Here is a 9,699-nt window from a genome sequence, read left to right on the forward strand (position 1 = left end):
TTAATACTTCGGCTAGGCAACAAATCCCGGGAAAAAGTTGGTATGTACGGTGAAATAAAAATGTTGCTGAACCTACTGCACGTGGTATTCTCAGCCGGTCTCCCATGCAAGTACTAACCACTCCCGATGCAGCTTAACTTCAGTGATCGGACAAGAACTGGTGTGTTCTGCAATGGTTTGGCAGTAGGCTGAATATTTGTTGGAATTGGATGTAATTTAATACTTCGGCTAGGCAAAAAATCCCGGAAAAAAGTTAGTGTGTACGGTGGAATAATAATGTTGATGAGCCTAATGCACGTGGTATTCCCAGCCAGTCTCCCATGCAAGTACTAACCACGCCCGATGCAGCTTAACTTCAGTGATCGGATGGGAACTGGTGTATTCTGCAATGGTTTGGCAGTAGGCTGAATATTCGTCCGAATTGTATGTCATTTAATGCTTCGTCTAGGCAAAAAATCATGGGGAAAAGTTAGTATGTAATGTGGAATAAAAATGTTGATGAGCCTACTGCACGTGGTTTTCCCAGCTAGTCTCCCGTGCAAGTACTAACCACGCCCGATGCAGCTTAACTTCAGTGATCGGACGAGAACTGGTGTATTCTGCAATGGTTTGGCAGTAGGCTGAATAACTGTCGGAATTGGATGTAATTTAAAACTTCGGCTAGGCAACAAATCCCGAGAAAAAGTTGGTATGTACGGTGGAATAAAAATGTTGATAAGCCTACTGCACGTGGTATTCCCAGCCGGTCTCCCATGCAAGTACTAACCATGCCGAATGCAGATTAACTTCAGTGATCGGACGAGAACTGATGTACTCTGCATTGGTTTGGCAGTAGGCTGAATATTAGTCGGAATTGGATGTAATTTAATACTTCGGCTAGGCAACAAATCCAGAAAAAAAGTTTGTATGTACTGTGAAATAAAATGTTGATAAGCCTACTGCACGTGGTATTCCCAGCCGGTCTCCCATGCTAGTACTAACCATGCCCGATGCAGATTAACTTCAGTGATCAGACGAGAACTGGTGTATTCTGCATTGGTTTGGCAGTAGGCTGAATATTCGTCGCAATTGGATGTCATTTAATGCTTCGGCTAGGCAAAAATTCATGGAAAAAAGTTAGTATGTACGGTGGAATAAAAATGTTCATCAGCCTACTGCACGTGGTATTCCCAGCCGGTCTCCCATGCAAGTACTAACCACGCCCGATGCAGCTTAACTTCAGTGATCGGACGAGAACTGGTGTATTCTGCAATGGTTTGGCAGTAGGCTGAATATTTGTCGGAATAGGATGTCATTTAATGCTTCGGCTAGGCAAAAATTCATGGAAAAAAGTTAGTATGTACGGTGGAATAAAAATGTTCATCAGCCTACTGCACATGTTATTCCCAGCCGGTCTCACATCCAAGTACTAACCACGCCCGATGCAGCTTAACTTCAGTGATCGGACGAGAACTGGTGTATTCTGCATTGGTTTGGCAGTAGGCTGAATATTCGTCGCAATTGGATGTCATTTAATGCTTCGGCTAGGCAAAAATTCATGGAAAAAAGTTAGTATGTACGGTGGAATAAAAATGTTCATCAGCCTACTGCACGTGGTATTCCCAGCCGGTCTCCCATGCAAGTACTAACCACGCCCGATGCAGCTTAACTTCAGTGATTGGACGAGAACTGGTGTATTCTGCAATGGTTTGGCAGTAGGCTGAATATTTGTCGGAATAGGATGTAATTTAATACTTCGCCTAGGCAAAAAATCCCGGGAAAAGTTAGTACGTACTGTGGTATAAAAATGTTGTTGAGCCTAATGCACGTGGTATTCCCAGCCGGTCTCCCATGCAAGTACTAACCACGCCAGATGCATCTTAACTTTAGTGATCGGACGAGAACTGGTGTATTCTGCAATGGTTTGGCAGTAGGCTGAATATTCGTCCGAATTGTATGTCATTTAATGCTTCGGCTAGGCAAAAAATCCCGGGGAAAAGTTAGTATGTACTATGGAATAAAAGTGTTGATGAGAAAACTGCACGTGGTATTCCCAGCAGGTCTCCCATGCAAGTACTAACCATGCCCGATGCAGATTAACTTCAGTAATCGGACCTGAACTGGTGTACTCTGCTTTGGTTTGGCAGTAGGCTGAATATTCGTCGAAATTGGATGTCATTTAATGCTTCGGCTAGGCAAAAAATCATGGAAAAATTTTAGTATGTACGATGGAATAAAAATGTTCATCAGCCTACTGCACGTGGTATTCCCTGCCGGTCTCCCATCCAAGTACTAACCACGCCCGATGCAGCTTAACTTCAGTGATCGGACGAGAACTGGTGTATTCTGCAATGGTTTGGCAGTAGGCTGAATATTCGTCCGAATTGTATGTCATTTAATGCTTCGTCTAGGCAAAAAATCATGGGAAAAAGTTAGTATGTAATGTGGAATAAAAATGTTGATGAGCCTACTGCACGTGGTATTCCCAGCTGGTCTCCTGTGCAAGTACTAACCACGCCCGATGCGGCTTAACTTCAGTAATCGGACGAGAACTGGTGTATTCTGCAATGGTTTGGCAGTAGACTGAATATTTGTCAGAATTGGATGTAATTTAATACTTCGGCTAGGCAACAAATCCCGAGAAAAAGTTGGTATGTACGGTGAAATAAAAATGTTGATAAGCCTACTGCACGTGGTATTCCCAGCAGGTCTCCCATGCTAGTACTAACCATGCCCGATGCAGATTAACTTCAGTGATCAGACGAGAACTGGTGTATTCTGCATTGGTTTGGCAGTAGGCTGAATATTCGTCGCAATTGGATGTCATTTAATGCTTCGGCTAGGCAAAAATTCATGGAAAAAAGTTAGTATGTACGGTGGAATAAAAATGTTCATCAGCCTACTGCACGTGGTATTCCCAGCCGGTCTCCCATGCAAGTACTAACCACGCCCGATGCAGCTTAACTTCAGTGATCGGACGAGAACTGGTGTATTCTGCAATGGTTTGGCCGTAGGCTGAATACTCGTCGGAATTGGATGTAATTTAATACTTCGGCTAGGCAACAAATGCCGGGAAAAAGTTGGTATGTACGGTGGAATAAAAATGTTGATAAACCTACTGCACGTTGTATTCCCAACTGATCTCCCATGCAAGTACTAAGCATGCCCAATGCAAATTAACTTCAGGTATCGGATGAGAGCTGGTGTATTCAGCATCGGTTTGGCAGTAGGCTGAATATTTGTCAGAATTGGATGTCGTTTAACGTTTCGGCTAGGCAAAAAATCCCGGGGAAAAGTTAGCATGTACGGTGGAATAAAAATGTTGATAAGCCTACTGCACGTGGTATTCCCAGCCGGTCTCCCATGCAAGTACTAACCACGCCCGATGCAGCTTAACTTCAGCGATCGGAAGAAAACTGGTGTACTCTGCTTTGGTTTGGCAGTAGGCTGAATATTCGTCAGAATTAGATGTCATTTAATGCTTCGACTAGGCAAAAAATCCCGGGAAAAAGTTAGTATGTACTATGGAATAAAAATGTTGATGAGAAAACTGCACGTGGTATTCCCAGAAGGTCTCCCATGTAAGTACTAACCACGCCCGATGCAGCTTAACTTCAGCGATCGGACGAGAACTGGTGTACTCTGCAATGGTTTGGCAGTAGGCTGAATATTCGTCGGAATTGGATGTAATTTAATACTTCGGCTAGGCAACAAATCCCAGGAAAAAGTTGGTATGTACGGTGAAATAAAAATGTTGATAAGCCTACTGCACGTGGTATTCCCAGCCGGTCTCCCATGCAAGTACTAACCATGCCCGATGCAGATTAACTTCAGTAATCAGACGAGAACTGGTGTACTCTGCTTTGGTTTGGCAGTAGGCTGAATATTCGTCGAAATTGTATGTCATTTAATGCTTCGGCTAGGCAAAAAATCATGGAAAAATGTTAGTATGTACGATGGAATAAAAATGTTCATCAGCCTAATGCACGTGGTATTCCCAGCCAGTCTCCCATGCAAGTACTAACCACGCCCGATGCAGCTTAACTTCAGTGATCGGATGGGAACTGGTGTATTCTGCAATGGTTTGGCAGTAGGCTGAATATTCGTCCGAATTGTATGTCATTTAATGCTTCGTCTAGGCAAAAAATCATGGGGAAAAGTTAGTATGTAATGTGGAATAAAAATGTTGATGAGCCTACTGCACGTGGTTTTCCCAGCTAGTCTCCCGTGCAAGTACTAACCACGCCCGATGCAGCTTAACTTCAGTGATCGGACGAGAACTGGTGTATTCTGCAATGGTTTGGCAGTAGGCTGAATAACTGTAGGAATTGGATGTAATTTAAAACTTCGGCTAGGCAACAAATCCCGAGAAAAAGTTGGTATGTACGGTGGAATAAAAATGTTGATAAGCCTACTGCACGTGGTATTCCCAGCCGGTCTCCCATGCAAGTACTAACCATGCCCGATGCAGATTAACTTCAGTAATCAGACGAGAACTGGTGTACTCTGCTTTGGTTTGGCAGTAGGCTGAATATTCGTCGAAATTGTATGTCATTTAATGCTTCGGCTAGGCAAAAAATCATGGAAAAATGTTAGTATGTACGATGGAATAAAAATGTTCATCAGCCTACTGCACGTGGTATTCCCTGCCGGTCTCCCATGCAAGTACTAACCACGCCCGATGCAGCTTAACTTCAGTGATCGGACGAGAACTGGTGTATTCTGCAATGGTTTGGCAGTAGGCTGAATACTCGTCGGAATTGGATGTCATTAAATGCTACGGCTAGGCAAAAAATCATGGGAAAAGTTAGTATGTAATGTGGAATAAAAATGTTGCTGAACCTACTGCACGTGGTATTCTCAGCCGGTCTCCCATGCAAGTACTAACCACTACCGATGCAGCTTAACTTCAGTGATCGGACAAGAACTGGTGTGTTCTGCAATGGTTTGGCAGTAGGCTGAATATTTGTTGGAATTGGATGTAATTTAATACTTCGGCTGGGCAAAAAATCCCGGAAAAAAGTTAGTGTGTACAGTGGAATAATAATGTTGATGAGCCTAATGCACGTGGTATTCCCAGCCAGTCTCCCATGCAAGTACTAACCACGCCCGATGCAGCTTAACTTCAGTGATCGGATGGGAACTGGTGTATTCTGCAATGGTTTGGCAGTAGGCTGAATATTCGTCCGAATTGTATGTCATTTAATGCTTCGTCTAGGCAAAAAATCATGGGGAAAAGTTAGTATGTAATGTGGAATAAAAATGTTGATGAGCCTACTGCACGTGGTTTTCCCAGCTAGTCTCCCGTGCAAGTACTAACCACGCCCGATGCAGCTTAACTTCAGTGATCGGACGAGAACTGGTGTATTCTGCAATGGTTTGGCAGTAGGCTGAATAACTGTCGGAATTGGATGTAATTTAAAACTTCGGCTAGGCAACAAATCCCGAGAAAAAGTTGGTATGTACGGTGGAATAAAAATGTTGATAAGCCTACTGCACGTGGTATTCCCAGCCGGTCTCCCATGCAAGTACTAACCATGCCGAATGCAGATTAACTTCAGTGATCGGACGAGAACTGATGTACTCTGCATTGGTTTGGCAGTAGGCTGAATATTAGTCGGAATTGGATGTAATTTAATACTTCGGCTAGGCAACAAATCCAGGAAAAAAGTTTGTATGTACTGTGAAATAAAATGTTGATAAGCCTACTGCACGTGGTATTCCCAGCCGGTCTCCCATGCAAGTACTAACCATGCCCGATGCAGATTAACTTCAGCGATCGGACGAGAACTGGTGTACTCTTCAATGGTTTGGCAGTAGGCTGAATATTTGTCGGAATTGGATGTAATTTAATACTTTGGCTAGGCAAAAAATCCCGGAAAAAAGTTAGTGTGTACGGTGGAATAATAATGTTGATGAGCCTAATGCACGTGGTATTCCCAGCCAGTCTCCCATGCAAGTACTAACCACGCCCGATGCAGCTTAACTTCAGTGATCGGATGGGAACTGGTGTATTCTGCAATGGTTTGGCAGTAGGCTGAATATTCGTCCGAATTGTATGTCATTTAATGCTTCGTCTAGGCAAAAAATCATGGGGAAAAGTTAGTATGTAATGTGGAATAAAAATGTTGATGAGCCTACTGCACGTGGTTTTCCCAGCTAGTCTCCCGTGCAAGTACTAACCACGCCCGATGCAGCTTAACTTCAGTGATCGGACGAGAACTGGTGTATTCTGCAATGGTTTGGCAGTAGGCTGAATAACTGTCGGAATTGGATGTAATTTAAAACTTCGGCTAGGCAACAAATCCCGAGAAAAAGTTGGTATGTACGGTGGAATAAAAATGTTGATAAGCCTACTGCACGTGGTATTCCCAGCCGGTCTCCCATGCAAGTACTAACCATGCCGAATGCAGATTAACTTCAGTGATCGGACGAGAACTGATGTACTCTGCATTGGTTTGGCAGTAGGCTGAATATTAGTCGGAATTGGATGTAATTTAATACTTCGGCTAGGCAACAAATCCAGGAAAAAAGTTTGTATGTACTGTGAAATAAAATGTTGATAAGCCTACTGCACGTGGTATTCCCAGCCGGTCTCCCATGCTAGTACTAACCATGCCCGATGCAGATTAACTTCAGTGATCAGACGAGAACTGGTGTATTCTGCATTGGTTTGGCAGTAGGCTGAATATTCGTCGCAATTGGATGTCATTTAATGCTTCGGCTAGGCAAAAATTCATGGAAAAAAGTTAGTATGTACGGTGGAATAAAAATGTTCATCAGCCTACTGCACGTGGTATTCCCAGCCGGTCTCCCATGCAAGTACTAACCACGCCCGATGCAGCTTAACTTCAGTGATCGGACGAGAACTGGTGTATTCTGCAATGGTTTGGCAGTAGGCTGAATATTTGTCGGAATAGGATGTCATTTAATGCTTCGGCTAGGCAAAAATTCATGGAAAAAAGTTAGTATGTACGGTGGAATAAAAATGTTCATCAGCCTACTGCACATGTTATTCCCAGCCGGTCTCACATCCAAGTACTAACCACGCCCGATGCAGCTTAACTTCAGTGATCGGACGAGAACTGGTGTATTCTGCATTGGTTTGGCAGTAGGCTGAATATTCGTCGCAATTGGATGTCATTTAATGCTTCGGCTAGGCAAAAATTCATGGAAAAAAGTTAGTATGTACGGTGGAATAAAAATGTTCATCAGCCTACTGCACGTGGTATTCCCAGCCGGTCTCCCATGCAAGTACTAACCACGCCCGATGCAGCTTAACTTCAGTGATTGGACGAGAACTGGTGTATTCTGCAATGGTTTGGCAGTAGGCTGAATATTTGTCGGAATAGGATGTAATTTAATACTTCGCCTAGGCAAAAAATCCCGGGAAAAGTTAGTACGTACTGTGGTATAAAAATGTTGTTGAGCCTAATGCACGTGGTATTCCCAGCCGGTCTCCCATGCAAGTACTAACCACGCCAGATGCATCTTAACTTTAGTGATCGGACGAGAACTGGTGTATTCTGCAATGGTTTGGCAGTAGGCTGAATATTCGTCCGAATTGTATGTCATTTAATGCTTCGGCTAGGCAAAAAATCCCGGGGAAAAGTTAGTATGTACTATGGAATAAAAGTGTTGATGAGAAAACTGCACGTGGTATTCCCAGCAGGTCTCCCATGCAAGTACTAACCATGCCCGATGCAGATTAACTTCAGTAATCGGACCTGAACTGGTGTACTCTGCTTTGGTTTGGCAGTAGGCTGAATATTCGTCGAAATTGGATGTCATTTAATGCTTCGGCTAGGCAAAAAATCATGGAAAAATTTTAGTATGTACGATGGAATAAAAATGTTCATCAGCCTACTGCACGTGGTATTCCCTGCCGGTCTCCCATCCAAGTACTAACCACGCCCGATGCAGCTTAACTTCAGTGATCGGACGAGAACTGGTGTATTCTGCAATGGTTTGGCAGTAGGCTGAATATTCGTCCGAATTGTATGTCATTTAATGCTTCGTCTAGGCAAAAAATCATGGGAAAAAGTTAGTATGTAATGTGGAATAAAAATGTTGATGAGCCTACTGCACGTGGTATTCCCAGCTGGTCTCCTGTGCAAGTACTAACCACGCCCGATGCGGCTTAACTTCAGTAATCGGACGAGAACTGGTGTATTCTGCAATGGTTTGGCAGTAGACTGAATATTTGTCAGAATTGGATGTAATTTAATACTTCGGCTAGGCAACAAATCCCGAGAAAAAGTTGGTATGTACGGTGAAATAAAAATGTTGATAAGCCTACTGCACGTGGTATTCCCAGCAGGTCTCCCATGCTAGTACTAACCATGCCCGATGCAGATTAACTTCAGTGATCAGACGAGAACTGGTGTATTCTGCATTGGTTTGGCAGTAGGCTGAATATTCGTCGCAATTGGATGTCATTTAATGCTTCGGCTAGGCAAAAATTCATGGAAAAAAGTTAGTATGTACGGTGGAATAAAAATGTTGATAAACCTACTGCACGTTGTATTCCCAACTGATCTCCCATGCAAGTACTAAGCATGCCCAATGCAAATTAACTTCAGGTATCGGATGAGAGCTGGTGTATTCAGCATCGGTTTGGCAGTAGGCTGAATATTTGTCAGAATTGGATGTCATTTAATGCTTCGACTAGGCAAAAAATCCCGGGAAAAAGTTAGTATGTACTATGGAATAAAAATGTTGATGAGAAAACTGCACGTGGTATTCCCAGAAGGTCTCCCATGTAAGTACTAACCACGCCCGATGCAGCTTAACTTCAGCGATCGGACGAGAACTGGTGTACTCTGCAATGGTTTGGCAGTAGGCTGAATATTCGTCGGAATTGGATGTAATTTAATACTTCGGCTAGGCAACAAATCCCAGGAAAAAGTTGGTATGTACGGTGAAATAAAAATGTTGATAAGCCTACTGCACGTGGTATTCCCAGCCGGTCTCCCATGCAAGTACTAACCATGCCCGATGCAGATTAACTTCAGTAATCAGACGAGAACTGGTGTACTCTGCTTTGGTTTGGCAGTAGGCTGAATATTCGTCGAAATTGTATGTCATTTAATGCTTCGGCTAGGCAAAAAATCATGGAAAAATGTTAGTATGTACGATGGAATAAAAATGTTCATCAGCCTACTGCACGTGGTATTCCCTGCCGGTCTCCCATGCAAGTACTAACCACGCCCGATGCAGCTTAACTTCAGTGATCGGACGAGAACTGGTGTATTCTGCAATGGTTTGGCAGTAGGCTGAATACTCGTCGGAATTGGATGTCATTAAATGCTACGGCTAGGCAAAAAATCATGGGAAAAGTTAGTATGTAATGTGGAATAAAAATGTTGCTGAACCTACTGCACGTGGTATTCTCAGCCGGTCTCCCATGCAAGTACTAACCACTACCGATGCAGCTTAACTTCAGTGATCGGACAAGAACTGGTGTGTTCTGCAATGGTTTGGCAGTAGGCTGAATATTTGTTGGAATTGGATGTAATTTAATACTTCGGCTAGGCAAAAAATCCCGGAAAAAAGTTAGTGTGTACGGTGGAATAATAATGTTGATGAGCCTAATGCACGTGGTATTCCCAGCCAGTCTCCCATGCAAGTACTAACCACGCCCGATGCAGCTTAACTTCAGTGATCGGATGGGAACTGGTGTATTCTGCAATGGTTTGGCAGTAGGCTGAATATTCGTCC

The 9,699-nt window shown here is 43.4% G+C and overlaps 4 non-coding genes and 37 pseudogenes across 4 annotated transcripts; all 41 read right to left on the reverse strand.

Annotated features, from left to right (window-relative positions):
- Positions 1-69: 69 nt before the first annotated feature.
- LOC146743814 (5S ribosomal RNA) lies at positions 70-189 on the reverse strand (annotated as a pseudogene).
- A 96-nt stretch (positions 190-285) lies between these two features.
- On the reverse strand, positions 286-405 carry LOC146743815 (5S ribosomal RNA; annotated as a pseudogene).
- Positions 406-501: 96 nt separating this feature from the next.
- Positions 502-621, reverse strand: LOC146743816 (5S ribosomal RNA; annotated as a pseudogene).
- A 96-nt stretch (positions 622-717) lies between these two features.
- Positions 718-837, reverse strand: LOC146743817 (5S ribosomal RNA; annotated as a pseudogene).
- Positions 838-932: 95 nt separating this feature from the next.
- On the reverse strand, positions 933-1,052 carry LOC146743818 (5S ribosomal RNA; annotated as a pseudogene).
- A 96-nt stretch (positions 1,053-1,148) lies between these two features.
- LOC146743819 (5S ribosomal RNA) lies at positions 1,149-1,268 on the reverse strand. Its single transcript, XR_014929648.1, has one exon. It is a non-coding gene; the product is annotated as a 5S ribosomal RNA (ribosomal RNA).
- A 96-nt stretch (positions 1,269-1,364) lies between these two features.
- On the reverse strand, positions 1,365-1,484 carry LOC146743820 (5S ribosomal RNA; annotated as a pseudogene).
- A 96-nt stretch (positions 1,485-1,580) lies between these two features.
- LOC146743821 (5S ribosomal RNA) lies at positions 1,581-1,700 on the reverse strand (annotated as a pseudogene).
- A 95-nt stretch (positions 1,701-1,795) lies between these two features.
- LOC146743822 (5S ribosomal RNA) lies at positions 1,796-1,915 on the reverse strand (annotated as a pseudogene).
- Positions 1,916-2,227: 312 nt separating this feature from the next.
- LOC146743823 (5S ribosomal RNA) lies at positions 2,228-2,347 on the reverse strand. The gene has a single exon (XR_014929622.1). It is a non-coding gene; the product is annotated as a 5S ribosomal RNA (ribosomal RNA).
- A 96-nt stretch (positions 2,348-2,443) lies between these two features.
- Positions 2,444-2,563, reverse strand: LOC146743824 (5S ribosomal RNA; annotated as a pseudogene).
- A 96-nt stretch (positions 2,564-2,659) lies between these two features.
- On the reverse strand, positions 2,660-2,779 carry LOC146743825 (5S ribosomal RNA; annotated as a pseudogene).
- Positions 2,780-2,875: 96 nt separating this feature from the next.
- On the reverse strand, positions 2,876-2,995 carry LOC146743826 (5S ribosomal RNA; annotated as a pseudogene).
- A 312-nt stretch (positions 2,996-3,307) lies between these two features.
- On the reverse strand, positions 3,308-3,427 carry LOC146743827 (5S ribosomal RNA; annotated as a pseudogene).
- Positions 3,428-3,523: 96 nt separating this feature from the next.
- LOC146743828 (5S ribosomal RNA) lies at positions 3,524-3,643 on the reverse strand (annotated as a pseudogene).
- A 96-nt stretch (positions 3,644-3,739) lies between these two features.
- Positions 3,740-3,859, reverse strand: LOC146743829 (5S ribosomal RNA; annotated as a pseudogene).
- A 96-nt stretch (positions 3,860-3,955) lies between these two features.
- On the reverse strand, positions 3,956-4,075 carry LOC146743830 (5S ribosomal RNA; annotated as a pseudogene).
- Positions 4,076-4,171: 96 nt separating this feature from the next.
- LOC146743831 (5S ribosomal RNA) lies at positions 4,172-4,291 on the reverse strand (annotated as a pseudogene).
- Positions 4,292-4,387: 96 nt separating this feature from the next.
- Positions 4,388-4,507, reverse strand: LOC146743832 (5S ribosomal RNA; annotated as a pseudogene).
- Positions 4,508-4,603: 96 nt separating this feature from the next.
- On the reverse strand, positions 4,604-4,723 carry LOC146743833 (5S ribosomal RNA; annotated as a pseudogene).
- Positions 4,724-4,818: 95 nt separating this feature from the next.
- LOC146743834 (5S ribosomal RNA) lies at positions 4,819-4,938 on the reverse strand (annotated as a pseudogene).
- Positions 4,939-5,034: 96 nt separating this feature from the next.
- LOC146743835 (5S ribosomal RNA) lies at positions 5,035-5,154 on the reverse strand (annotated as a pseudogene).
- Positions 5,155-5,250: 96 nt separating this feature from the next.
- On the reverse strand, positions 5,251-5,370 carry LOC146743836 (5S ribosomal RNA; annotated as a pseudogene).
- A 96-nt stretch (positions 5,371-5,466) lies between these two features.
- On the reverse strand, positions 5,467-5,586 carry LOC146743837 (5S ribosomal RNA; annotated as a pseudogene).
- A 95-nt stretch (positions 5,587-5,681) lies between these two features.
- LOC146743838 (5S ribosomal RNA) lies at positions 5,682-5,801 on the reverse strand (annotated as a pseudogene).
- Positions 5,802-5,897: 96 nt separating this feature from the next.
- LOC146743839 (5S ribosomal RNA) lies at positions 5,898-6,017 on the reverse strand (annotated as a pseudogene).
- Positions 6,018-6,113: 96 nt separating this feature from the next.
- Positions 6,114-6,233, reverse strand: LOC146743840 (5S ribosomal RNA; annotated as a pseudogene).
- A 96-nt stretch (positions 6,234-6,329) lies between these two features.
- LOC146743841 (5S ribosomal RNA) lies at positions 6,330-6,449 on the reverse strand (annotated as a pseudogene).
- Positions 6,450-6,544: 95 nt separating this feature from the next.
- On the reverse strand, positions 6,545-6,664 carry LOC146743842 (5S ribosomal RNA; annotated as a pseudogene).
- A 96-nt stretch (positions 6,665-6,760) lies between these two features.
- On the reverse strand, positions 6,761-6,880 carry LOC146743843 (5S ribosomal RNA). The gene has a single exon (XR_014929649.1). It is a non-coding gene; the product is annotated as a 5S ribosomal RNA (ribosomal RNA).
- Positions 6,881-6,976: 96 nt separating this feature from the next.
- Positions 6,977-7,096, reverse strand: LOC146743844 (5S ribosomal RNA; annotated as a pseudogene).
- Positions 7,097-7,192: 96 nt separating this feature from the next.
- Positions 7,193-7,312, reverse strand: LOC146743845 (5S ribosomal RNA; annotated as a pseudogene).
- Positions 7,313-7,407: 95 nt separating this feature from the next.
- On the reverse strand, positions 7,408-7,527 carry LOC146743846 (5S ribosomal RNA; annotated as a pseudogene).
- Positions 7,528-7,839: 312 nt separating this feature from the next.
- On the reverse strand, positions 7,840-7,959 carry LOC146743847 (5S ribosomal RNA). The gene has a single exon (XR_014929625.1). It is a non-coding gene; the product is annotated as a 5S ribosomal RNA (ribosomal RNA).
- Positions 7,960-8,055: 96 nt separating this feature from the next.
- LOC146743848 (5S ribosomal RNA) lies at positions 8,056-8,175 on the reverse strand (annotated as a pseudogene).
- A 96-nt stretch (positions 8,176-8,271) lies between these two features.
- Positions 8,272-8,391, reverse strand: LOC146743849 (5S ribosomal RNA; annotated as a pseudogene).
- Positions 8,392-8,703: 312 nt separating this feature from the next.
- On the reverse strand, positions 8,704-8,823 carry LOC146743850 (5S ribosomal RNA; annotated as a pseudogene).
- A 96-nt stretch (positions 8,824-8,919) lies between these two features.
- Positions 8,920-9,039, reverse strand: LOC146743851 (5S ribosomal RNA; annotated as a pseudogene).
- A 96-nt stretch (positions 9,040-9,135) lies between these two features.
- LOC146743852 (5S ribosomal RNA) lies at positions 9,136-9,255 on the reverse strand (annotated as a pseudogene).
- Positions 9,256-9,350: 95 nt separating this feature from the next.
- On the reverse strand, positions 9,351-9,470 carry LOC146743853 (5S ribosomal RNA; annotated as a pseudogene).
- Positions 9,471-9,566: 96 nt separating this feature from the next.
- Positions 9,567-9,686, reverse strand: LOC146743854 (5S ribosomal RNA; annotated as a pseudogene).
- Between the last annotated feature and the right edge of the window lie 13 nt (positions 9,687-9,699).

This window comes from Saccoglossus kowalevskii, chromosome 5 (assembly GCF_978046115.1).
Source record: "Saccoglossus kowalevskii chromosome 5, keSacKowa6.1, whole genome shotgun sequence".
NCBI lineage: Eukaryota > Metazoa > Hemichordata > Enteropneusta > Harrimaniidae > Saccoglossus > Saccoglossus kowalevskii.